The following is a 26,441-nucleotide window of genomic DNA, read 5'->3' as shown; positions in this document are numbered from 1 at the left end:
GGGTTTGGTTTGACTGACAGTGTATAAGGCTTGTAGCCGGGTTCTACCTTAGCACGGCAACCGCGAGTCACGCAAGACAGGAGAACACGCCCTTTAAACGGTTCCTAGAAACAGTAATAAGTGAATGAGGTGAAAGCTAGCCTTTGAAATCAAAGACCTGGCTCCAATACACAACTCCTACAACCCAACAATTCCACTCCTAGGTAGATACCCAACAGAAAAATGAACCAGTTTCGCCAAAAGGCTTGTTCCAGAACGTTCACAGCAGCACTGTTCACAATTGCCAGAAATGCCCGTCAACAGAAGAATGGAAAGCACATTGTAGAGTACCCACACCACGGGTTACTCTGCAGCAAAGAGAGTGAGTGATACACAACTTCACATTCATGCAATCGAATGTGTGAATCTCACAAACAGAATGGGAGGGAAAGAAGCCAGAAACAAGGATTCTATACTGTATGATTCCACTCACATAAAGTTAAAAAATGGGTAAAACCAGTCTCTGCTGTTGGCAGTTAGGACAGTGGGGGCTTAGCTCTGGGTCTGAGTGCTGAGTACATGAGAATGTTCAGCTCGTGAAAACTCATCACGTAGCACAGGTCTGAGCTGTGTAGCTGTCTGTTTTATGCTACACTTCAAAAAGTTACTAAGAAACATAAGCACTTCAGGTTAGACAAAACCAATAAATTAATACCACTGATTTAAAAAAAAAAACAAAAGACTGGGTTGGTTCAAGTTCTATTACCTATCAGCAGAGTCACTGGCCACACCACAGGTTCTCAGTATTCTTATATCTAGAGAGAGACCCTCCATAAAACCCACTGATCTGTCACAGAGAAACTGGGACAGTCCAATGAGAAATGCACAGAAGAGTCCTTTAGAAAATAACTCGCATGATAATAACGTTGGTCGTTGCTGACAAAGCCTCACCCCGGGAGTGCTGGAGAACTGGAGAAGTCTCTGGAGGTGGGCCACACGCTCAGTTCTTGCCGCATTCTCTTAAGGCTTTATAAATGACTTGGTGAAGACTAAGAAGGTGAACCCCTTTCTCCCAAAGGTTGAGAAATGACTGATGGGCAGAATCAAAACGAGCTTAACCAACTGGAAGACTGGGACAAAACCAACAGAAGAAATTCAGCAGGGAGAATGCTAACATCACACAGTGAGGTTCAAACCATACATTGCATCACCATTGCTCCAGCGCAGGGACAAATAATTTGGTGACCAGTTGACCCTCCTGTAAAATATAGGACTGTTTTGACAGGAATAGGAACGTGGGTCAGGAGAAGGGGCCCCTCTTCAGTCCTCCGTGTAGAGCAGCGCACACCTGGCACCCTAAGTCCAGCTCAGGGGTCCACCCTGCCCTGTCCCAGCCCACACTGATGGCAACGAGACGTGTTTGGCAGAACGTTAGCAAGGTGCTGGCAAGTGAGGGTGGATATGGTCTACGCCACCCTTCACCCCAAGCTCGGGCTCCTGAGGGTGGTGACGAGGACACCAGACTTCTCTAACTCCCCTTGACGTGAGAGCCATCATCCATCACCCTCCACCAATGCCTCAGTTTGCCTCAGCGGAGATGGGGCTGTAGCAAGCCCCCAGGCAGACTGGGAAGGGGGTTGGCTCTATTATCCACCTCTGGTTCCAGTCTCATGAAGAAGTCTCATGAAGCCTGGTTCATCATATGATATGATATGGGGGCAAAGCAGGAGACGTTGGTGGCCAATGCCTGAAACAACCAGTCACAACCCAAACTCCTTCCCTTGGACTACACATGCTACTGTTTTCACACACAGCCATGTTGTTAGGGAAAGGGGACGCCTGAGTCAGCCTTTGTGACATACCCACATACCCTGAGGTCACCCCCAGATCCAGGCATTCACATGAGAGTCATAACTGCGGTGACTCAGGCTTGCAGCTCACTGACCCCAGCAGGAGGCAGATGGGGAAGAAGAGGAAGCTGGGACAGGTGGGCCAGAGGGTGACCACCAGGCTGTGGCCCTGGTCCCAGGTGGGGAGGTCAGCAGTCCAGTATCCAAGGTCCAAAATTCAGCTCCACTCAGCCTAGATCAACATCCAGATGGGACCAACCTGGAGCAGGACACCAGACAGTGGCTGGGGACAGAGCGAGAGGGTCCAGTATATGGAGAAGTGTCAAGAGAGTTAGGGCCCCAGCCAAGAAAATGGAGGTGTTGCAAGACTCCAGGACCTGGGACACTGTAAGAGTTGATCGCTCCATCCATTGGTGAGTTGTGAGTCCCACCACATGACCAGAGCCTCAGAGATCGTGCTCAGCGGGGAGCTGAGGAAGGCTAGGACAAGGCGGACATTAGGTCACCCAGCATTGAGGGCAGCAGGCTTAAAGGCAGGGAGTAGAGGCAGGGGCTCTCCTGCTGGCCCTGTTCACATGGAGCCAGGGCCTTGACAGGATCTGCCAGGTACAGCAAGGCTTCCGGAAATGGCACTGACCCGGCTCAGGCCAGAGACCTGGTCCTCCTCCCAAACCCTGTCACTGGCTGCACATACTACCTTCCACCTGGTTATTGAAACCTCCCTCCAGGAAGCTGGCCGTGCAAAGGAAAGCCCAATCACATCTGTTGGCCACAGGGAGGAAGGCCTGCAGCGGGCATCTTAGGAAAGCCATTCTTAGAGGTATACATGACACAGCCCTTCCCACCATCCTACAGAGCTACCCTCCTCTGGCTCCCAGCATCCACTCCCCTCACCCAACTCCAGCACTCCAGCACCTCGGCAAACGGTCACCTTGCAGAAGATGCCGGGGGAAACAGTTCTTTCCCACTGCTTGCTCTTTAAAACCCACTCCTATTTTTTCATCCCAACTCTAGAGCATTTCCAAAACTTACATTGACTTTCCCACATCAGTTGCTTTTAACCATGTCTTCCGGTTGCCCATTCCAAACAGAAAACTCAAGATCCTCGATTTCCCCTGGACATCAGGATTAGGTTCCAGGTTGCTCCGTGGTGGTGGATGTTGCTGTTTTGTTACTTTTGTGCACGTTAAAATTTTAAAAATCATAACAAAGGTTGGCGTCTGTCGTTGCGCGTGCTGAGGCCTCACAATGCTTGCTGTCGTAGACGGGCTGATTACCCAACTCCATTTATCAAAGTGTCACTTCCCTGACAGGCCCTAATAAATATCCTGCCAGAGACCCCGCACCTGGCAGCCGTGCCACTCGGCAACACGCCGCTAACCTAATTTGCTAATTGCTGCTTTCCCCATTAATTTTAGTCCTGTCTTGTTTGGTGTTGACATGGAGGAAAAAGAAATAGGGTGGAAAAAACAGACAAGAAAGAAAATATCTCGGGGTCCCCCAGCATCCACCCCGCCCTTCCACTCCTTCACACAACCACTCACTCGCACTCACACCTAAATACCGACTTCTTTCCTCTCTCTTTTTCTCACCCTGGCTGAAGGAGATTAAACATTTAAAGGTGCAGGGCCAGATTTCCCAAAAATCAAGACACACGCCTGATAAGGGGATAAAAGGTTTGACAATGGGGCCATCGTAGAAATACAAGGGACCAATAGTTCCTGAACCTAAAGTCATTCAATCAATATCATTGCTTTTGGTAGAGAAAAGATCAAATAAGGCATCACAGGGGTTAACAAGTCCAGCCCATGCATCCTTTCACATGGCTATGTCCCAGAGCCCTCCAGTCCTGGGGTCCCTCACTCCTGCCCCTCCCTGTGTCACAGTGAAGTTCTGCCTCCCTTTTGGTCTCATTCTAAGGATTGATGTCCAGATAACAGCACAGGACAATACCTAAGGACAGAACTTCCCAGTCAAGACTGACTCTGCTGGTCACCCGGGCTAGCCACACCCCAATTCCTTCAAAAGACCCCAATGATGGAGAGGTTTCCTTGTGGGCTGTTGTGAGTATAGATCATTACAAATTAGCTCAGTGTATTCAAAGTCCTGTTGAAGAGACAAAGGCAGGAATGAGGAGGATGCCAGCCAAGGGTGAAAAGGAAGGGAGACACTGTCTTCTCAAGACCAACAAAAGTTCCCATCTGAAAAAGGGGGATGGCCGACTCACTAACCCAGGGGTCTGAAGGTGACCTCCTCCTCCATCTTGGTACATGTGAGCCTTAGGCATTTGGTGGTGTCCCACGTTGGACAGAGTGAACACGTCCACAGATTCCATTTACCTCGTGTTCTTCCTCATTGTAGATTTCATTACGGGCAGACCAGCAACAGCAGACAAGACAGTGCAGTGGCACTAAAATTTTTTGGTTTTAAATTGACAAACCTAATGCATGCTTCCGGAAAAATTCACACCTTCAGAACAGTCCGAAGAAGAAGCCAAAAATCTCTTGGCATCCCGATACTCAGAGACACCCATCAACATCCAGCCCTTTTATTATTTACGCACACCCACAGGAGTGCGTGTTATTTCATACATGGACCATGCTACCTTGTTTTTTACTCACTTACCGAAGAGATCTTTCTGTGCCACTGAAAATATATCTCCATCATCATTTTTAACCATTTTATTAGGATCTATTTAGCTAGTTCCATGTGGATAGACATTTAAGTTATTTTCTTTCTTTTCTCTTCCTGTCCACAGTGCTGTGATGAATAGCCTTGTAGCTACACCTTTGCACATTTGTCCAGTTATTACCTTAGGATAAACGACCAGAGGTAGGAGCACCAGCCTCAATGGTGCAGACATTTAAGATTCAGATAAACTTTCTGACCTCGTGCCCCTAGGGAAGGTATATGAATTTACATTGACCCCTGCGGTGCATGAGAGTGTCACTTCCCTACGACCTTGAAGAAATCAGTTATTTTTAATTTGTAATCATTGCCAATCTTCCAGATAACAAATGATCTGCTTCTATTTGCATTTCTTGGGTTGTTTGTGAAGTTTGGTGTGTTTTTATGCTTGTAGGACATTCAGATTTTGTGAATTGCCTGTCCCTAACCTTTGCTTATTTTTCTGTTAGAGTATTTGTCTCTTTTGTTAATTTACAGAAACTTTTTATATATTAAGGATACTGTTCTTTTGCCATGTACAAATTTTTCATATGTCCTCCCTACCAGTTCATTATTTCAACTTTCTCTATAGTTTTTGTACACGATAGTGTGAACTATCATGAAAAATTGCCCATAGTGAAATCTATAATAAGGAAGTAAACAAGATAATTAGAATCTGTGGACATATTCACCCTGTCCAATGTGGGACACCACCAGATGCCCAAGGCTCACACGTGCCAAGATGGAGGAGATTGCCTTCAGGCCTCTGGGAGAGACAGCCCTAAAATCTGTCTTCTCCCTGTCTCTGGCCTCATGCTCCTCTGCTCCTTCCCTTTTGAATCAGATGCCAGCTACAGGGCAAAACAAAGACATTTAGACACTCCTAATTCCACTAAGTCAGTGACAGCAAGAAAGAGAGAGAGATACATCTGGGCTTGCTTGATCAAAGCAGTCAATAAAACCCCCTGGGGACTCCAAAGATGTCAAGATGTCATCTCCTTTCCTTTCACCACAGTCTAGAATGGGGGTGGCAACCTTTTTCTTAAAAGGCCAGATAGTAAATCACTTTGGCTTTGAGGGCTGTATGATCTCTGTGGCTTCCACTCAACTCTGCCATTTGAAAGCAATCACAGACAATATGTGAACAGATGGGCATGGCTGCAGTCCAATAAAACTCTATAGTCTGCCAACCTCTGGTCTAGAATTCTGAAGTGGAAAGAAGAGAGGATTAAACCCACATTAATGATAGCAGTGGCCTCTGGTTATCAAGAGGGCCTAACCCAACAGCGCACCTTCTGAGAACCACACAATCAGACCCCACACCCCCATTCAACATCATGCCAAAGTGGAGACCTGCTGGTGGCTAAGGACAGGGCTGCTGCATGTGGTTGCCCAGGCTGTGCACTGCACAAATCCAGAAGGTGCCATTCACATATACTGTGATATGAATGGTGCCCTCCTTGAGTTGGACAATGTGTCAGCCCTGCCTGAGGGTCACCAAAGAGTCCCGTATTTGTGAGGAAGATTCACTGGCTGGCAAGGGGCGGGGCGGGGGGGGGGGGTCGGTACATGGACTCTATTTCACTATTTCAAATACTTGGTGGACAAGAGTGTCTCCCCCACGATAGGGGCTGTGAGCCACTGCTTCTTTGGGAATAGTGTGATGAGGGCTTCCACATTCCAAAGTTTGAGGATGAGGGGAGCCAGCCCTGGAGGGTCCCTTGAAGGAGTGGATCAGGGACTGTGGGGAGCTACGGGGACTAAAGAGAAACTGTTTCTGCTGAAGCTTAAAAGGAATGTGACTTGGGGCAGAAGGCTGCCTGGCCCCAAAGCCCCTCTACTGTGAGCCCCCTGCTCTCGGCCCCTGGTTGATCAGGGACCCAAGAGGAGCAGGGGCCTCTGGAAGTATCCAGCCCCTCACCCCACCCAAGGAGTGTGGAGCATGTCTGGGGAGGAGGAGGCATCCACCGGCCTCACGGGCTGCAGGACCCGGCCTCTCAGAGCCAGCACAGGAACCACGCCCCCCCCCCTCCCCGGAACTCAACTGGCCCCAAAAGGCCCCAGAGCCAGCCGCAGCTGCCCCGATCCCTCCCAGAGTAAGCCTGCTGCCCAGATCTCAGCCGTGAACTCCGGTGAGCTTCCTTCCAACAGCTACAGATGAACAAAATATTGCCCTGTTCCCAGTTACGTTAAAAGGGCCTAGTAAAGAATAATGGCAAAGATGCCCGCAGCCAAAAGCTGCTCTAGATGGCCCTTTAAGCGAGATTTACGGCAGGCATTTAGCAGTGTCCCTGGGACGTTTGCTGGCACCGATCGGTCGGAAGGATGTGCGTGGCGCCTCCCCGGGCCAGCAGGCAGGGCCATCCTTCATTCCGGGCAGCTCTGCCTGCCCCCGCGTGGTCCGGCTCCCCCACGGGCCCTGCCCGAGTCCATTAGGCCCCTGCCTGGGCTGCCTGCTAATAATTCCGGCTGTCAGGTGCCTCGGGACGAGGCCAGCTAAAAGCCTGTCCTGACCCAGCGGCTGGGAGGCCGTGAGGCATGCTGGGATCTGAGAAACTGAGGCAGGGACAGGGGTGGAAGCACAGAAGACAGAGGTAGTGGGCGTCCCTGGAGAACCCCTGTTGATTTTTTCGTTCACTGTGTATTTATTGAGCCCCTACAATACGCTGGGAAGAGAAGTGCACAAAACTAGCATGTTTGTTCCTGCCCTTGTGAACCTCAGTATCCAGAGGGGAAGAGCAATCTTAAAGTATCAACGACAATCAAATGCGGTAATGGCTTTCATAAGGAGAGCCCAAGGTGGGAGCAAGTAAGTCCAGGCTGGGGGCCATCCCTGAGGACGCGGGGTTTCCCTAAACGGGAAGCCTGTGCTGTCCAACATGGCAGCCACCAGCCTCACGTGGGTCCTGAGGGCTCCGCCTGGGGCCCCCCGCCGACTGCCACGAGCTTCAGCGCGAACGCACGCTGAATTCCAAAGACTCCAAAATACGAGAGGAAGAATGCAAAATAGCTCATCAGTAATTTTTATACTGATTATGTGTTGAAATGATAACATTTGGGATATAGTGGGTTAGGTAAAATATATTATCAAAGGTAATTCACCTATTTCTTTTTACTTTATTCATGTGACTACTAGAACATTTAAAAGTGCATAGGGGCTGGCCCAGGTGCGCAGCAGTTAAGTTCCCACGTTCTGCTTTGGTGGCCCAGGGTTTGCTGGTTTGGATCCACGGTGCAGACCTAGCATCATTTCGCAAGCCATGTTGTGGCAGGGGTCCCACATATAAAGGAGAGGAAGATGGGCACAGATGGTAGCTCAGGGCCAGTCCTTCTCAGCAAAAAAAAAAAAAAAAAGAGGAGGATTAGTGGCAAATGTTAGCCCAGGGCTAATCTTCCTCAAAAAATAAAAAGTGCATAGATGACTCCCATATGTGTGGCTGGCATAGTATTTCTATTGCACACCATCATCTAAATGATGAACAGGGGTTAGCCCACTGAGGGGGTTTGGAGTGCAGACCAGCAACTGAAGGTTTGGTAATAAAATCCACCCTACTAAGAGAAAGTCAAAAGTCTGGATCCAGCAAATAAGCTGGGCTCCAGGTGGAGAAACTGAGGCAGAAGCCCCCCTGCCAGCTTGCACGAGCCCACTGCGTGTGTGGAGCAGACTGTCAACTCGGTGGGTAAGCTGTAAAGCCCGCAGCAGCATGGTGGGTCTCTGGCTGCACACTTCCCTCCAGGTCCCACCAAAGGGTTCTGCCTCAGTTTCCTCCTACCTTCTGGCTCCAGCATTCTGACCTTCGGCTGCCCTGTGAGCTGGACTCCCTCTCACCTCAGCTCTTCCATTCTCTGCAGCACCCACCGTGTGCCTGCAGATGTGGCTTAGCTTCTCTGCCAGAGAGGTGAGCAGTGCCGCTTGTTGGATGCATAGTTACCCTTTCCAGCCACAGCAATTTGAGGACTTATCGTGAGCCTGCCCTGTGCTCTGTACAGTCATGAGCTGCATAATGACCTTTCAGTCAAAATGGACTGCATGTACGACGGTGGTCCCATAAGATTAGCACCATACAGTCCAGGTGTGTAATAGGCTATTCCATCTAGCTTTGGGTAAGTGCACTGTGATGTTCGCACAAGGACACATTTCTCAGAACGTATCCCCATCACCAAGCAACGCGTGTCTGTACTTCACCTGCATCTTTGTTTAAGCCCCCAAAGAGCCTATCATACAGGTATCCAGTGGTTAAGCACACAATGGAAACACTTCCTTCCCCGTTAAGAAATTTGGGTGTCTACTTCCATCCTTCATTTCCCAAACACAAAGAACACCTAGAACAAAAATGTCAAATAGGTTTTATTTCGTATGACACCTCCAGCAGATTGGTAGTGAGCGCCTAAAGCACTGTGTTGAGAAGGATTCCGAGGAATGATTGACCACGTCTGCTATAGAAGTATGCTTTGCTTGGTAATTGTCATTCTTGGTCTAGGTTTAGGTCAAATCCCACAATCATTAGTAGGACAGTGTCCAAAGCAGACCCATGTCCTGGAATAGACTTTACATGGCTCATGGGAGCATATGAGGATTTCACTTGACAGCAGGGAGACATTATGACATATCCTCAAATAGTATACCCGGATCTCGGGCTGTATTAAGAGAGGTTCCAACGGGAGAGTGTTGCTTGTCCATGCCAATCAGACTGCACCTAGACCACACACTTTAGAGGGACATAAGTATGGCGAGGATGCTTAGAAAAGTACAAGAAGCTTGGAGAAAGAACTGTCTTTGTGTGAAGGCCAGTAGAAAGAACTGGGAGCTGAACCCAGAGACCCAGGCGGCATGAGCATTTTCTTCTATATGGATTCAGACTGGACTAGTTCAACAAACATTTAGTAAGCACCTACTATGTGCCTCGCACCATGCCAGGCTCTGGGCATACAAGAGGGAATGTGGGGTATCTTCCGTTGGCCCCTCCAGATCTAATTGCTCCCTTCTGCTCTACACTCCAAGAGGATGACCTTGATGAAATGCGTCAACAGACTCTCTTCCCCTCTGGCTTCCAGTTGGGCTCAGCCAATAGGCAGTCAGAAGGCAAGAGGGGAGTGAGGGCTTGGTATTTGCCAAGTTGCTTTGGGTTGGCTGGACCAACCCAAGGCCTCAGCTCCTGTCGGGCGGCCCTCTCCTCACTGCTCCCTCGGAGGTCCAGGATCACTTCCATCCTCTGCCCTTCAGTCATTGGGCTAGTGACAGCTTCTTAGTGGCACCAGCCCTGGGGTGCTGCACCAGCCTTTAGTGACTCCTTTAGACCCCTCTGCACTCTTGTTAATAGTCCCTTTATTAATCTTAAACTATGGGATTCAAGTGTGACATCTATTTCTTGGCAGGAATAAAACAAGCTTAGTGCCCGCCTTAATGGATCTTATCATTGGTAAAGAAGACTAGACTGGTGATAAACAGGGAAACAAGCAAGTATAGTTACCAATTGTGTAAGTGTCATAAAGTTAATAACTTGGCACAGTAAACGGCAGGGGATGGGGGTGCCAAATAAAAGGGGGGAGTCAGGGAGGCTCCTGAGGATGCAGCATTGAAGCTGAGATCTGAAGGATGAGAATTACCTGAGTGAAGAGTTCGTCTGATGTAATCTAAGACCAAGGGGATAGGGAAGAATTGACCTCCAAAACTTCTCCAATCTGGAGAAAGCAGCCTAAGGAGATGGCGAGCTCTCCTTCAGAGATGCTTTTGTAGACGCTGGAGGGTTCCTCGGTGGTTGCAATACCAGAACAAGGATTCGTCTCCTGGAGAAAGGGCAGCACCAGTGATGTGCTGGGGCCAGCTGGTCCTTCGAGGGTCTCCCCATCCCTCTCGTGCCCACCCTGAATCTGGGCACCATGCCACACTCCTGCCAGCTGCATGGGTTAGGAGAACAGAGATATAAGAGTACTAAATTGTATGTGACAGAAGAAAATGAGCAAAATTACCACCATTCTACACCAGTTCCATGGAGGCAAGAGGAAGAAATGAGTGCCAAGTCCGTGAGTAAAAAGAGATTTTAATACACGGTAACTCTGTCCACTGCATACAAGGGCCCTCAGGTGTCTAGAATCTTCCCCCAATCTCTAAGACATAAGAGAGAAGGACAGAGAAAACTCTTGAAATAAGCAGAGGACCAAGGATCCCCTTCTTCCTCTAAAGTTGGAATCTCAGGGATCTGGTGTTTCCAGCCCTGGATGCCCATTCAAATCACTCAGAAGACTTTCTAGAAGTACCAATGCCAGGCCCCGAGCCCCAAAAGAGTTGAAAGGGCTGAAGCCAGCAAGAGAAAGACCAGGGCATCCCAGGGGACCGTTGGAGTGGCATCGAGCTAAAGAACAGTCTCTGAGTTATCGTCAAAGTTTAAAGTGAGTCCGGATCCCTCGGGTGCTTGAAACTCATGGATTCCCAGTCTCCGCTCCAAAGGGTCTCACTCCACATGTCTTAGATGGGGTCTCGGAATCTGCACACTTCATGAGCTCTGACGTGGATTGCAAAAAACACCGTTTGGGGAAAACTGCTAACTACGCAGATTAGCCCCAGGGATGACCTCTAACACTTCACCCTCACTTGAGAGTCTGGGGGACGTCAGCACCTGGGGAGAGGGAGCAGCTGGACAGGCATCATCCTGGAATCTTCAGTTTGGGGAAATAAAACCATATGCATAGAGCGCAGTGGCTAGACCGAGGAGAAGCTTGAAAACTGGAACAGCTGATTCCTGGTGGGTGGAGAAGGGTTAGGGAGGTGGAGAACAAGGACTTTAGAGCGAAGAAGTGAGGTCAAGAGGAGGAGAAGGTGACCATTCATGCTTTCACCCCACTGCAGTTGTATGCGAAGGCGAGGAAGAAAGGGCAGACGACTTTGGCCCTTGAAATTCAGAAGTGAACCAACTCAGAGCTCTTACTTTTCCGGGCATTTTAGACTCACGTAATCATGTAATTACCAGGACAACATGAGAGGAAATGAGTATTATTCCCATATGATGTAACAGACAACTGAGGCTCAGAGAGGAGTACTGATGGCCCACACCACACTGCTGGGGCCTGTGCTACCCGAAGGACTTAAGCACAGAGGTGGCTGACTGCAGGACCAGCTCTCGCTTGATCACTCCAGCCCTTCTCCAAAAGAACTGAAAGAACTTGACAGCATCACTGTAGGAAAGGAGACAAGGAATCTGAACTCCGTAAATAGAACTCCTCAGAGGAGGAAAAGACCCCGTGAAGAATGGGGTCAAGGGAATTATAGCTAGGAAAAATGAACAGATGTGCTTTCTTTCTTCCACAGACATTTGAGTGCTTAATCTATACCAGCTCTCTCCTAAACGCTGAGGACACAAAAGTGAGCAAGAAAAACACAGTCCTTAACTTCATAAGGTTTACATCTAGACCAGGATGACTAATTAATGACATTCACCCCATCACTTCCCCTTCCTGCATCCCTGACAGACATCACTAATCAATCCTAGCCTCCTTTTTACTGATCCTCAATTCCTCAAATTCCTGTTCAAGTGGCTGTCACCAATCAGTTGAGGGCAGGCATGTGGGATGAATACTCTGCTGTCCCTGATTTGGACTTTTGAGTTTAGACAAGGATTTTCTAAGTACCTACTACATGTCAAACACACTGGGAATTTGTGAAGTGTGAGGTCCTCGAGTCATAGATGAGGAGACTGATGTCCAGAGAGGACCAAGCTAACAGGACTCTGTAATGACCCGGGTCTGTTGTATGGAGCCCGTTCATCAGTGCTCAGAGTACAGGAGCAGGAGTTTGCAAAGCAGGTCAGAGATCTGCTGGGGAGAATCGCTACACTACTGGATGCCTGAGGGCCACAGCATCCTGTGCCAGGCTGGGCTTCCTCCCCCTGTCCAGCCTCTGCCCTGAGCTCCTGCTTCTCTGGTCCTGCACTCCCCTGAGCATCTTCAGGAAGCAGGGCATGAGAAGGAACCTGCAGGTTCCCTTCCTGCCTCGTCCACTCAACATGGAGGAGAGGAGGCAGGAGGGCCGTTGATGGACCCGGGCCGTAGGCATGCCCAGTCATGCAGCCAGGCTCTTGGTCAAGCCTCAGCATCGTCCAGCATCCACCATCCCTGAGCAATGGCTCCCAAACTGTGCCGCTCATTGGGATCCCCTTCAAAGCTTCGAAAACTCCCACTGCCGGCCCCATCCCAGGGCAATTACATCAGAACTTCATGAGACTCTGCATCACTGTTTTTAAATCTCCCCGAGTGATTCCAGCATGCAGCCAAGTTTTGAGACTGCTGTCCCAGACTGTCCTGCTCCCGCCACCTCCCCTTCGAGGGCCCTGGGAAGACAGAGCTGCCGGCAACTTGTTCAGAGTCAAGTCAGCTCTGTGAGGTGACGGCCGAGGCAAAGACAGGCCACCAGCCTGCCAGCTGCTCACCCTCCAAACCCCAACCCCTGCCGGGCTGAGTGCCTAGCCATGCCAGGCCTGCTCCCCAAGGCGCCCCGTCCTCCCAATAAAAACAGGCGGCCAGAGTTCAGGGCCCGCTGGCGTTCTCCCGGTAAGCACCTTTTGTTCCGGGCTCAGAGCTGTTAATTAAAGAGCCGTGATTAATGAGGAAGCACTCCTGGTCCCCATCTAGGATGAGACTTCCTGGGGATGCTGACTTTGCTGGAGGAATCTGCAGTCAGAATCCAACTGGAGCTATTTATAGTTCAGGCTCCGCTGGGGTTGGGAGGAAGGTGCCCATCCTCCTCCCTCCCCCCACCACGTCATGATGGAACATAGGGGTGGAAATACTTATGGAGGAAGGATTTTTAAAGGAGTAAATCTTACACGTGTGCATTCATATTAACTCACATGAACTTTCATTCCCTCGACGTATATTTATTGAATGCCTACTAAGCGCCGGGCTCCAGGCCAGTGGATACGGCTGCGTCTCTGATTAAGATGAGATGGCCCCTGTTCTGGTAGAGTTTTCACTCCAGGGGAGGAGTCCTTACCCAGGAAGTCTACAAGTACGTGTGCAATTGGAAACAGAGGCAAGAGCTCGGCAGGCGTGGCCCCTGTCTCCGTGCCAGTGTGGAAGAAAGGATGCAATACACCCACATCACAGCGCTGACAGCAAATCACTGCCACTCTCACCTTCAGTGAGGAAACAGCCTCGGGCATATTCAGGGAGTCAAAGGCCCACAAATAGCGTACGGCAGGGTCCAGATTCAAACCAGTCTGGCTTCCCAAACCCATTTCCTCTTCTTCCCGGGCACACAGCCGGATGACATTTCCCAGTCTCCCTTAGGGTTGCACATAGGCATGTGACTGAGTCCCAGCCGATGGAATGAGAGGAGGGATGTGTGCCGCTCCCAGGGGTGGCCCACACCAAACCCCCACGCACTGCCCTCCGGGCTCTGGCTGATGGAATCCAGGCTGACCCTGGATTGAAGGGGCAGAGTCCCATCAACCTAGATCCCCAAATGGCTTTGCAGAGCAGGCCCTCCCCGGACCCCGCCACCACGTGGACTTCATGTGAGAAGAAATAAACTTCATTATGCCGAGCCCCTGGGTGTCAGGGTTTCCCTGTTACAGCAGCCAGCATCGCCTAAACTAACAGAGCAGATCTGCCTGCTCCAAACACCGTATCGACTGCCGCTTAGAAACAGTCGGTGACCCCTGGAACATTTTGTGAATGGTCACCACTGGGGGTGAAGGGCAAAGACACTCAACGTCCTTCTCAGTCAGGCCTTGCTCACAGAATCGCTGCAAGTCAGCCCTGAAACGCCCCCAGCCCTGGTCCTACCTCCTCACCCCTCTTGTGCTGGAACTAAGGGGGTCCATCCTTGCACTAGCTGGACCAAAAACTTAAAAACCACCTGCAAACTGGCAGCAGTTCAAAGAGGGAAGGGCGTGCAGAGGAGGAACCTGAGTCAGTGAGCAGCTCAGGGGCTGCCGAATCGGCCAACCCGGAGCCACCTGACGTCCAGACGTCTCAACATCCCAGCTAACAGCTTGTCCTCATTGTTTAAGGCGATTTTAATTGAGGTTTTGTTGCTTGTAGCAAAAGGCTTTCTGACTCCTCTAGGAGACCAAACACACAACATCTCTGGGATTCTGTTTCCTCAGCTGTAAAATGGGAACATCATTCTTGTTCTTCAATGAGGATTTCTGGTGATGAGACAATCGGAATAACCAAGCCCGCCTTGCAAGATTTTTGTGGGGACCACACGAGCCTGCCCTTTACAGAGCTATTCATATTGAAGAGCCATTTGCAAAGCTGCTGCTCTCCCTTTGGAGCTGCCAGTGTCCACAGAGTTTATTTTCCTCAAGAGTTTTCACACCTTTAGTAGATACCAAACTCTCCGCTTATGTGAAATGATACTCAACAGACAGTCTCTGTCCCATGTGGACATAACAGGATGACAGTTGTGCTGTTTCCAAGCCCAGCAGGTTTCTAAGGAGGCTGGTCAAGAGGCAGCCTTGTCCAGCTTTGTCCTGCTAAGTTCCACAAGGAGATGGGTTACGTGCGTCTGTGAAAGCTGCCCTGATCGTCCTATTCAAGGAGAGGAATTTATGGGAATTGATATGAGAGAAGTAGAAAGAGCGAGCAGTCGAATGCTGTGCACCATGGGTGTGATCCCGTCCCCAGCTGTGATGGTGAATTTAATGTGTCAATTTGACTGGGCTGGGGGATGCCCAGAGAGCAGGTAAAACACTGTTTCTGGATGTGTCTGTGAAGGGGTTTCTGGAAGAGACCAGCATTTGTATCAGCAGACTGAATAAAGAAGATGGCCCTCACCAGTGGGGGTGGGCCTCATTCCATCTGTTGAAGGCCTGAATAGACCACAAAGGTGGAGGAAGCGTGAATTTGCTCTGCTTGTGCTGGGACATCCATCTTCTCCTCTCGGACATCATGCTCCTGGTTCTGGGGCCTTCAGACTCAGACCAGGACTTACACTGTCAGCTACCCTTGGTCTCAGGCCTCCGGGTTTGGACTGGAGCTACCCGACCAGCTTTCCTGGGCCTCCAGCCTGCAGACAGCAGATTGCGGGACTTCTCAGCCTCCATAATCCTGTGAGCCAATCGCTCATAATAAATCTTTTTCTGTAAATCTGTATCTATCCTATTGGTTCTGCTTCTCTGGAGAACCCTGACTAAGACACTAGCACCCCAAGACTTCAGTAAAATGAACCCATCCCCTCAATTCCTGGTAAGAGTTGCAAACAAGGGGCTGACTTTCTGAACTTTGTGGCAAGGAGGCCATGTGTAAGGACAGATGCAGAACTCAAAGGCGCCAGAGTGTTGGAGGCAGAGAGGCCCAGAGAGGAGCAGTAACTTCCCCAAGGTCACACAGCACTTAAGGACAAAGCAGGGATTCGAACGCAGCGTGCTTGCTTCCAGTGCAGTGCCTTTCACGCGCAATAGCTGCTGTGTCCTCGGTCACCCCGACACTCCTGCCACCCACTTTCCTTCCCTGCTTCCCAGCCTTGTCCCCAGGGAGGTCTCTTATCCCAGTGTTTGGGAACTGAGAGCCCACAGGGCCAGAAGACTAGGTGAGGCTGAGCCCTGTTTGGTGCCCAGAATCTGTGTGGGGGTGCACAGGGCGCCTGCATGCACACACATGTTCACACACTCCTGCTGGGCTGCTCTCCCTGATCCCCCTTGGAACTGTCCGAGGTGCTGGCCCTGCCCTGGGAACCCCCCTGGAATGAACTCCACTCTGAGCTCCACCGCGCTGCTCCAGGTACAGGGTTTTCCCATGACAGCTCCCTTTCTCCTTAAGCAGCTCCAGCTCTTGCTTTCTGGACAGGTGAGGCTGGCCGTGGGCTTGAGAATGATGATTGTAAGACCCCTGTCTCAGGTCAGGATCCTCCAGAGGCAGACCCTGAGACCAGCATCTGAGAAGAAGTGGTTTATCCGGGAGGCAGTCCCAGGTAAGGCGCCAGGTGTAGGAGAGTGACACAGGGAAGGGAAGATAGTTGATAGCGTCCAGTCACGAGCTAGGAAGCCCCGTGGGCAATGGGTTCAATCCACTGGGAACCTCTAGGAGATGGGGTAGGACAAGCCTCAGAATTGTCCCAGTGGAAGGGCAAGGGAGTTGGGGAGCCAGCGTATTTATCCACCAACTCCCATCCTCCTTGGCCAGGGGCTGCTCCCCAGGATGCTGACCGTCAGCACTTCCGGCCCTCCCCACACGCTGTCTGAGGGAACGCCTCTGTCAGAAAGGGAGTAAGACTCCATGGGTGGAACCAGGATCTGGAGGACACACAGGTGGAGCACCCACAGCATCTGCTCAGCTCCCATCCATCCTTCCACACCTGCCAGCCTGGACCTCCCTGAAGGACCGTCCACCCACCCTCTTAAAGGCCGTGTGGTTTCCAACAACACGCATAACCCCTGAAGCCTCAGTTCCCTTCTCTGTAACATGGGGTTAACGGGGCTCGGGCCACACAGTTGTAGTGAAGGTTGGGTAAGATAATGTGTGCATCACTTCTAGCACAGTCCCTGGCGCTCAGTAAACACCTGAAAAATGTTGCCCATCCCCCAGGCTGTCACACACGGCTGTGGAGTTTGACCCCTGTGCCCGGGCACTAGCCATCAAAGTGTCCAGTGCAGCTGGAGTCAGGCCTGGGTTCCATCCCCAAGCCATGCACCTCGATGGGGCTGCATTGGCTCAGAAGGAGGAACACCTCTTTCTCATTGGCCACCCAAAGTGGACACCTGTTAGTCACCTATTTGCCTTGAGATGGTGCCTTTTTCTAATCCTCACAAGGGTGGTATATGGGCTGCCAGTGGCCCTGATTCTTATTATTGGAGTTATTATTACTGCTCCTATTACAGGCTAATTAATTCACAGAAGGTGTCCATTAAAGCACAAGAAATGGAGGCCAGTGTTTCAGTAACTGTTTTGCCTGACCAGAGGCATTTCTCTAGCAGGTTAGGACAATTTAAGAAATTATTTTGGTCAAGGACTGTCCACCCCTCTACATGGCAGGGATCACGGCAGATCCCCCTACTTCACGGCCCTGAAGGAGCAAAGGGGACTGCTGGCTGTGGGGGCGCTTGGGTCTGTGAGCTGTGTGCCATCCACAACTCCTGACACACCAGTTGGACAAAGAGAAAGGTGATTTAATGAACTGCCAAGGAAATACTTTACCCACAACTTCCGTTCTCTTCTGGCTCTGCGCCCTTGGTTCCCAGGGGGCCTAGATGCGATCCTTCAAACTCCTTGGAAAAGATCTATACAACGGAAGAGAGAGAAAGGAAGACACGAGAGGGAGCTGATCAACATTGTCACTGGGCCAACTTCTCCCCTGTTCCAGCTCGCCATCCTGAGGGCTCCATCTATACCCATTCCTGCTCTGTAGAACCCAGCCGAGCCCCGCACACACGGTCCTTCTGCTCTCCTTGGTCATTAAGTGCTCATCAGTCCTTTCCCATGGACCGAGGGCCCCCGCTCCACTCCTCCAATCTCTTTATGTTCACCCTGAGCCTCCTCAAAATCCCTGTGCTCATTGTTCAAGGATTCAGACAGACCATATTACCTCTGCAAACAGCATAAGTTTCCTTTTTTGCCAGCCTGAGACCTTGAGTGTGTCTGGAGTTCAAAACTTATTCTGTTTTGCAGTTGAACGAGACCTTTTCAATTTTCTTCCCCAGACCCCCAAAAGTCCTCATGAAGCCATCTCCCTGAAATCCCGTCATGAGAGCTTCCTGGAGTTCCCCGCACTGCACACGGAGATGTGCCTCCCTGCCCTCCAGCAGCAGCCCCAGCTCTGCACCACCAAGGAGACCGGAGCGCTAAGGAGGAAGCACAGTGCTCACCCGGGGGGACTCACGCTGTCCTCACGGAACTACCCGCCTGCCGCTGTCCTCAGCCAAAACTCCTGCTCTGTCCCTGGCAGGCTGGCTGGAACAGCTTCCACAGTTGGTCCAGCACAACTAAATAGGGCATCAGGGCAGGGCTGAGCCCCTCCCTGCCAACCACCCACCCCACAGACCAGTCCCCCTTCACCCATCCCCTGTAGTCTCCACATTCTCCCCTGCCTTGAGCGGAACATCCGAGAGCCCAGTTCAAACACAGATGCTGCCTGGCTGGAACGCTGTTCATATATACACGCTCACACACACTGCACACGAGACCAGGAACACAGACAAATCACCAAAGCTCTAATCATAGGCAAAGCAAAAGAATTATATAAGCTTGCACACACACACGCCACTTGCACACACGTGTATTTATCCCTTCGCCCATGTACATACACATGACCATGAATACACATATCTGCACATGTTCCCAGATACCCACCCGCACGCACAGAGATGCACAAATACAAATGCAAGACACATGTGTGGTAACTCACCCACACGTGTGCACACGCATGCATAGGGCTGCACACACATGCACATAATACACATGTGAAAGCACATGGACACACACCGAGGTGCACACACACGTACACATCCTGGGCACACGATACCCACCCACACTGAAGCGCAGCTCTGAAAGCCCAGACTGAGAGGGAGTCCTGATCCATTCCGGCTGGGAGGCTGCGGATGTTCCAGTGGAGTCACGGTAATTAGCTCTTTAATTAAAGTCCTCTCACCACTCTCTGGCCACGAGGCCCTGCACACCACCACCTGGCTTGGATCCTGAGCCTGTCGGAGGCTGCAGATGGGCCAGGCCAACACTGCCCAGAGGCTCGGTCTGGGTGGTAATTAGGGATGGGGACTCAGCTGAAGAACTCACAGCCAACCAACCGTCTCATTTTTCTCTTCCAGGAGAAATGGGCCTGCCAGCTCTCGGCTCTTCCTCTCCGTGTCCTAATTATGCCTCTGGCTCTGGCTCCCCTCTGTGCCCTGCCATATTCCACATCCCCAACACACACACACATTCACACACACACGCACACACACCATGGAGGGCCGATGTGAAGGCCCCAGGCCAGCACAGGCCTGCAGCTTCCATCACAGCCTGGCCCAGGGCCAAGATGGGAACAAGCATACGAGCCTCAGCCCCACCCTCAGCCACCTCCCCAGTCCCACCCGGAGCCCATCCCACTCAAAGGGGGGCCCCTGGACAGCACCTCCCTCCACAACACCTCCAGGCAGGCCCTTTGCCTCCAACCTGTCCACCCGGGTTTGCTAGGGCTGCCATAGCAGGTGTCCCAGCCTGGGGGCGTAAACAACAGAAATTTGTCCCTCACTGTTCTGGAGGCCAGAGGACCAAGATCAAGGCGTTGGCAGGGCCGGTTCCTTCCGAGGGCTGTAAGGGAGAATCTGTTCCAGGCCTGGCCCCTCACTTCTGGAGGTTTGCCGGCAACCTTTGATGGTCCTCAGCTTCCTTGTGGAACAATCACCCCAATCTCTGCCCCGATCTTCACATGGCGTTCTCTCTGTGTGCACATCCGTCTCCAAATTTCCCTTTTCATAAGGACACTAGTCAATGGATTAGGGTCCACCCTAATGACTTTGTTTTAACTTGATTATCTCCGTAAAGACCTATTTCCAAATAAGGTCACATACTAAGGTACTGGGGGCTAGGACCTCAACATGTGAATTTGGGGGTGGGGGGATACCATTCAGCCCCTCACACTGCCCTGTGGTTAGTACACACGCTCACACCTGTGACCCAGCCGCGTGACCTTCCTGCCTCACATTACTGTACCAACTCAGGTAGAAGTGGTCCTGGCCAGCAGTGGGTTAATGGTTGATGCATTATTCATCGCTTTCCACCCCTTCGCTCACTCACTCACTGGGTCGGTGGGTATTTACTGAGCACCTTCTATGTGCCAGCACTGTCCTGGATGCTGGAGATAAATAAACAAGGGCAATAAACAAGCGAGCATGCAGGAAGGATGATTCCAGTGAGGGTGAAACGTTCCAGAGGGTGTAAACAGGAGGGAAGATGGAGAAGGGGGCAGGGGGATGATTTAGGATTGGGGAGTCAGAGAAGGTTTTTCTGAGGAGATGTTTCAGCTGACGCCTGAGCATGGAAGGGAGCCCACTGTGCAAGAGTGTTCAAGGAAGAACATTCTAGGCCGAGGGGACAGCAAGCCTGAAAATGCTGAGTCCAAAGAGATTTCATCGTATCCTGGGAAGAGAAAGGGGTCGGGGGGCTGCTCTGTCCTGAGAACCAGAAGAAGCCCCCTTCTGAGGCAGGAAAGGTGTGAGTACCCCCTGAGGTGGCAAAGCCCATGGGATGGGATGAGATGGGAGGGCTGGCAAGGACAGGATCATGAGGGGCCTTGCGGGCCACAGTGAGGAGTCTGGATTTGATCCCGAGAGCAGAGTAGGGCAAAGTGACCCCACTGTGTGCTGGCTTTCCCGTGGAGGCTGCACTGGAAGGGGCCAGGGTGGAAGCGAGGAGAACATAGCCATTTTGCAGGGCCCAGGAGCTCAATCCAGCTGAGCCACCTGAGCAGGTGCCTGAGTCATGGTGAGGTCACACTCCACGTCGCCCAGTACATTTTAAACAGAATGTGCCATGGATTGTGGTGGTCGTATGAGTACATTCCAAACCCATTACTTTGAAGGCTGATCAACTTTCAGCCTTGTACCTGTAAGAAATTTTTTAACTTGGCATTGTGGCAACTTGCTGGTCTTCAGTTTGGACCCTCATGAGCCCCCGAGACTCGGGAGTCCACACGAATTTCTGGGAGTTCCACAGTGCAGATGTGGAGCATGCAAACTGGCCAGCAAACTCCAACCCCAGGCCAGAAATAGCAGGGCTGGCCAGCACCTTTCCTCCATCAGACGAGGGCCCTTTCTGATTTGCAGATCTCACCAAGCTTCTTCCCACCTCAGCAACGCCGCACCTGCTGATGCCAAAGCCAGAACACTCTTCCTTTGGCTCTCCCACAGCTGGTTCCTCCTCTTCCTCCTCCTTATGTCAGCCACTCGGAGAGGCTGAAGCTGGTCCTTCCCTAGTCACCCCGTCTAAAGGTGGTCCCCTCCGTTATTCTCTGCTACAGCCACCTGCATAGCATTTATCATAATTATTTCACTGGTTCATACCTATTTGTCTGAGTTCTCGCACTCAATATAAATTCCCTGAGGCTGGCCATATATCTGTCTTTTTGGAGGGAGGGAAGGAAGGGGAGGGAGGCGAGATATTTGGTGCTGGAGGTTCCCTGGACTGGAGCAGGGCTCTCAACCTCAGCACTACTGTCATTTCGAACTGAATTAATTCTTTGTTTTGGGGGAGTTGTCTGGTGCCTTGTAAGATGTTCAGCACCATCCCTGGTCTCTACCCAGTAGATACCACTGCCCACGAACTGTCACAACCCAAAATGTCTCCAGATATTGCCAAATGTGCCCTGGGGGGCAAAATTCCCTCTGGTTGAGAACCGTTGGTCTAGAGGTTTTCAACAATTGAACTCTTATTCAAACATAATTTTACATAGAAGCCCAATATATGAAGCACATCCCATGGAGCTGCCGAAGGACTCTGTATTTCTCACCTACTGCCACACTGATGCTGCATAACAGATGCCCCAAAACTCAAAGGCTTCCAATGACGTGTTTGTTCTCATACACCCAGGGCTACCGGTTCACTGGGTTTGGCTTTTCTAGGCTCCGCTTCAAGCTGAAAGTTGCCTGCACTTGGCTTGAGGCTGCCAGTTGGGTTCAGGCCTGTTCCAGCCGTGTTCATTCTGGGGTTAACGGGGACATGCTCTTCCAGACAGTGGATCTCCAGCCATGGAGAAGGGCAGATGCCAGATCACACAAGCATACTACAGCTTCCTCTTGTGTCAAGTCTGCTAAGGTTTTGTCACTTGAGCAAGCCTAACATCAGTGGGGCAGGGAACTATGACTCTACCCCCGAGGGAGGTGAGTGAATATTTGCTGAACAACAATCCACCTATGCTAAGCCTACATACTCGCTGACCCAGATAGCTGGAGCTCCTGGGCAAGACCAGGCCATGGGCCTGCGCTGACTTCTCCCCAATACCAGTGCCTCACTGAGCCTCTGCTCGGGGCTCCCAAGGGCATCACAGGCCTCTGATCCCAGCGTCGGTCCACCAGCTCGCAATCACGAGCCCGTGTGCTCAGTCACACTCCCTGCTCTGGCCTTCCTGAGCACTTGGAAGCGTGGCTTCCATCAGCCAACATTTTCCCAGTACTTCCTCTATGCTGGACGCTGTCCGAGGCACTGGGGATCCAGTGGTGAGACTGGAAGACACGGCCAAGTGGGGTGAATGACCCCACTCCCCATGGGAGTGGCCCCAACAGACACACAGTGCGTGCCACCATGAGCCACAATCTCCTCCCTCACTGATCAACCCTCCTGGTGTTAATCTATTCCAGTTCTGCCTTTGAGGGCTCAGAAAGGCCCTTTTTCTGCCCCAGCTCTGGCCCCTCAAACAGGGCTCCTTTGGATACAGGACTCGTCTTGTCAAGATATCATCATGTCTAAATCGAGGCTGTGTCAGCAGCCCCATGAAAATGAAGGATGGCCGCAATTATGACCCATATAACAGCCCAATAAAACCTAATTAAAATGATCCACATCCCATCTGCCACGTGCAGGGCAAAGCAGCCAGAGAAGGATGGAGGCCCAGGCGGTTCAAGGAGAGCAAGTAACATGAAGAAGAAGAAGAATGTTTATACTATAAGAAATATATTCTATAATATTAACATATAATAATACAATATAATTATGATAATGATATTATTATTGTTGGACCTAACATCTATCGTATGATTACAGAGTGCCAGCCCCTTTGCTAAGAGGGGCTGTCCTTGAGACACTGGACATGTATCAGCCCAGTTAATTCTCACTAACTTGCCATAAATGAAGTGCTACCATATCCCCTTTCACAGGGGAGGAAACTGAGGCACAGAGAGATTACGGAATGTGCTCCAAGTTACACTGCCCATAGGTAATGGAACTGAAAGGTGAGGTTCCAGGGTTCCTGGCATGCACTAGGTGCCCAATACATAGGTGTCAAATGCATGAATGAACTGGCCAAGGTTCTCTGTTAGGCAACCCAAGAAGCCACATGAACAGCCAGCAAACATTTATTCAGCACCGACTAAATCCAGGTGTTCCACTAAGAACAAAGTGGGGAGAAAGATAAGCCAGGGATTGAAATCTGCTGCGATTATTGCTCCAGTGGTGGTGTGTACGAACACGGGGAGTACATGGGCATGGATCTGCCCAGGAAACGAAGGAAGACTCCCCATAGGAGGCAGAGCCGGAGCTGGGTTTTAAAAGATGGAGGGAATTTGCCGGACAGATAAGTAGAGGAAGGCATTCCAGGCAGAGGGAACAGCATGTGCAAAGTCGTAAAAGGGTCAGAGCCCTGCATATTCTGGGAGTCACAAAGTTACAAGCACGAAAGTCACAATTGCATAGTTGGCTGGAGCGTGGCATGAGAGCCAGGTGTGTGACAAGAAGGCTGGCAAGGTCAGCAGGTCAAGATCATCAAGCACCTTTTAAGCCAGGCTTGGGAATTTAGATTTTTCCCCACAAGCAATGGGGAGCTATGGGAGACCTCAAAGCAGAGGAGCGATATGGTCAGATTTTCTGGCTGGAACAGTCCCTCAGGTAGCTGCGCAGGGAATGTCTTAGGAAAGGCAGGAAAGCACAAACTCTGGGACCTTTGGACACAGCACCCCGAGCAGGACCTTTTTATTAGAGATGAACCTTAAAACAGGGGCAGCACAGTCAGATGGGCAGTCCCAGCACCTACCCCTACCTGGCATGACAGACGGGACTGGACTGAAGCCTAAATAAGGAAAGAACGGCTCAGACTATCTCTAGGCAGTTTTCCCTGCGCTCCTCTGCCTCCACTCCCGGGAAGATGACTCTTGCATCCTGGGTACCATCACAGGTCCCCATCTAGTGAAGGAACAGCAGGAGATGGTACACGCTGTCTCCTGCCTCGAGGCCTAAAGTTCAGGAAGGGGCTGACTCCTCCAAACAGATGGGTCTTTGAAAAACCAAGAAGTCCAAGGCCACAGACACATGAGACGGATTGGTTAAAAAAACCATTTCTGTCGTTGCCTTTGTCGTTTCAAATGACGCTGCCCTTTGACCCAGGAAGAGGTTCCAATGCATAAATAGAGCAATAATCTCCAGCATCGATGTTTTGATAAAATGAAAGAGGGGGGAAATACATATTATATAAACACCACCTCCGGGAAGCGCAGTGAGAAAAAGTTATTAAACATTCTGTCACAAGCTTGGAAGACAGCACTGTCCACCCCGCCTGGCACTGAGTCCCTAATAAAGGCAGCATCTTGGAATTTGTCACGCTTGAATGCATAATTCACTAGTCAAAAAGCAGTGGTAATACACTGCATTTTCATAAGGGGCTCTGAAGCTGTCTAATTTCCCCGAGCCGCAGAATGACAGGGGCTGTGGCCACTCACAGAGGCCCCTTTATGCATTATGGATGGAGACTTTGCAATTCAAAGCGACAATGTAGCCTCCCCATCACCACCCCCAAAAGCCCAGATCATATTGAAAGGCCTGAAACCAAAGCATGGGTCTGCCCACAAAGCCTATAGCCCTTTGGTGCCTAGAAGTGTGTGTGTGTGTGTGTGTGTGTTAACGTATGGAGGGAAGCAAAAATTATTTGCTGGGCCTCACTAAACATAATCAGAAACCCAGGTTGACCTGTCACTTGATAACATATTTGTGAAATGAGGCAAGGGACACGTGGACAATGAGTAGATGGAACCAACCAGTCCTGTGCCCAATACATGCCACCAATGCCCTCCTCAGCCCCAGAGGTTAGCTAAACACGGGCTCCCCTGAAACCTGGATTACAGAGTCAGCAGGCATATAATGCTATCTCCTCTCCTTCCTTGAGGGCCAGTTGTCCGCAGACAAGGTCACAAGAGCCAGAGAAACCTTCAGATACATAGGCAGCTGAGTCTACACAGTGACCAGGGTGGTCAATTCCGCCAATGTGAGGAGAAGCGAAAAATCACAATAACGACATCTGGTAAGAAGGAGGAGGAAAATATCTCATTTCATCCTTATAGCCATTCCTGCAACAATGAAGCTAGTTCTTTTCATCCTCGCTCTCCTCAAGGGGTCCCCAGTGCCTTGGCAGTGACAGACAGGCATCCAAGAGTAACAGAGATGACACCTCTTAACAGCCAGCACCTGGGGGAGCAAGGAGCAGATTGTCTTGGTGAAAAGGTCTCAACAAGCCGCTTGAGATAGACAGTAAGAACCCGAAGGGAGGGCAGGGAGTCAGCAAGGAAAATAACTAAACTTCTCCCCACAGGAAAGGAAGAAAATGTCTCTTACTGCTGGGAGGAAAGGGCAGGGGAGAGTAAGAAAGAGAAACAGTTGAGAAAGAGGGGGAGAGAAAGCTGGAAAAAATGGCATCCTTTGACACTGGCTGATGCCTTGATGATGGAGTGCCTCGAAGTTAATTTCAGGGTATATTTTCCTGTCCTGTTAACCTTCATCCCCCAAATATGTCTTCACTTAAGTTTTACTTCACTTGGTGCTCCATGAACACTTGGAAGGAGTGGGGTTGTTCATGGACCTCGAGGAAGGGACTGAGTTTTCCAACTGGATTTGCAAGTGTTCATTAAAGACTTAAATCCTGAAGGCAGGAGGCTCAAGGCAGAGGTGTCGCTGAGAATGTAAGACCCAGAGGGAGAGGCAGAGAATTTACGGGGGGTTTGAATAAACTTTAGACATAAAACGGGAGCTCACCCAATCTTATCTAGAACTCAAATGACCAGGAGAGGCCAGTTGACACCTGGAGTCCATAAATAATGTCCTATAGTCCTGTGATGTATACAAGATTGAATGGGACCACCAAGAAGGAGCAGATGACTGTCAATGTGGGGGTTAGCAGGTGAGTGAAAGTTTTTCAGCCCACAAGCCATTCATTCCAAGAAAAGGAAATGGCATATTCAAAAACGCGGAGTCATGAAGAGGCATTATATATGAGAATGATGGCTGGTGCAAAGGATCTAGAAGGTTGGGAGAATA

General features: G+C 50.7%; 1 long non-coding RNA gene across 2 annotated transcripts; it reads left to right on the top strand.

The window, feature by feature from the left end:
- Positions 1-1,915: 1,915 nt before the first annotated feature.
- On the top strand, positions 1,916-20,640 carry LOC139078222 (uncharacterized). Of its 2 annotated transcripts, XR_011531096.1 has the most exons (4): positions 1,916-2,242; positions 16,284-16,407; positions 18,102-19,049; positions 19,256-20,640. It is a non-coding gene; the product is annotated as an uncharacterized lncRNA (long non-coding RNA). The 2 variants fall into 2 exon arrangements; XR_011531095.1 differs by lacking the exons at positions 18,102-19,049; positions 19,256-20,640 and adding an exon at positions 16,620-18,029 and having other exon boundaries at positions 1,919-2,242.
- Positions 20,641-26,441: the final 5,801 nt, after the last annotated feature.

Source organism: Equus przewalskii, chromosome 21 (assembly GCF_037783145.1).
Source record: "Equus przewalskii isolate Varuska chromosome 21, EquPr2, whole genome shotgun sequence".
Classification (NCBI taxonomy): domain Eukaryota; kingdom Metazoa; phylum Chordata; class Mammalia; order Perissodactyla; family Equidae; genus Equus; species Equus przewalskii.
Note: the sequence above shows the minus strand (reverse complement) of the source record. Positions and strands in the feature narration are given on the sequence as shown.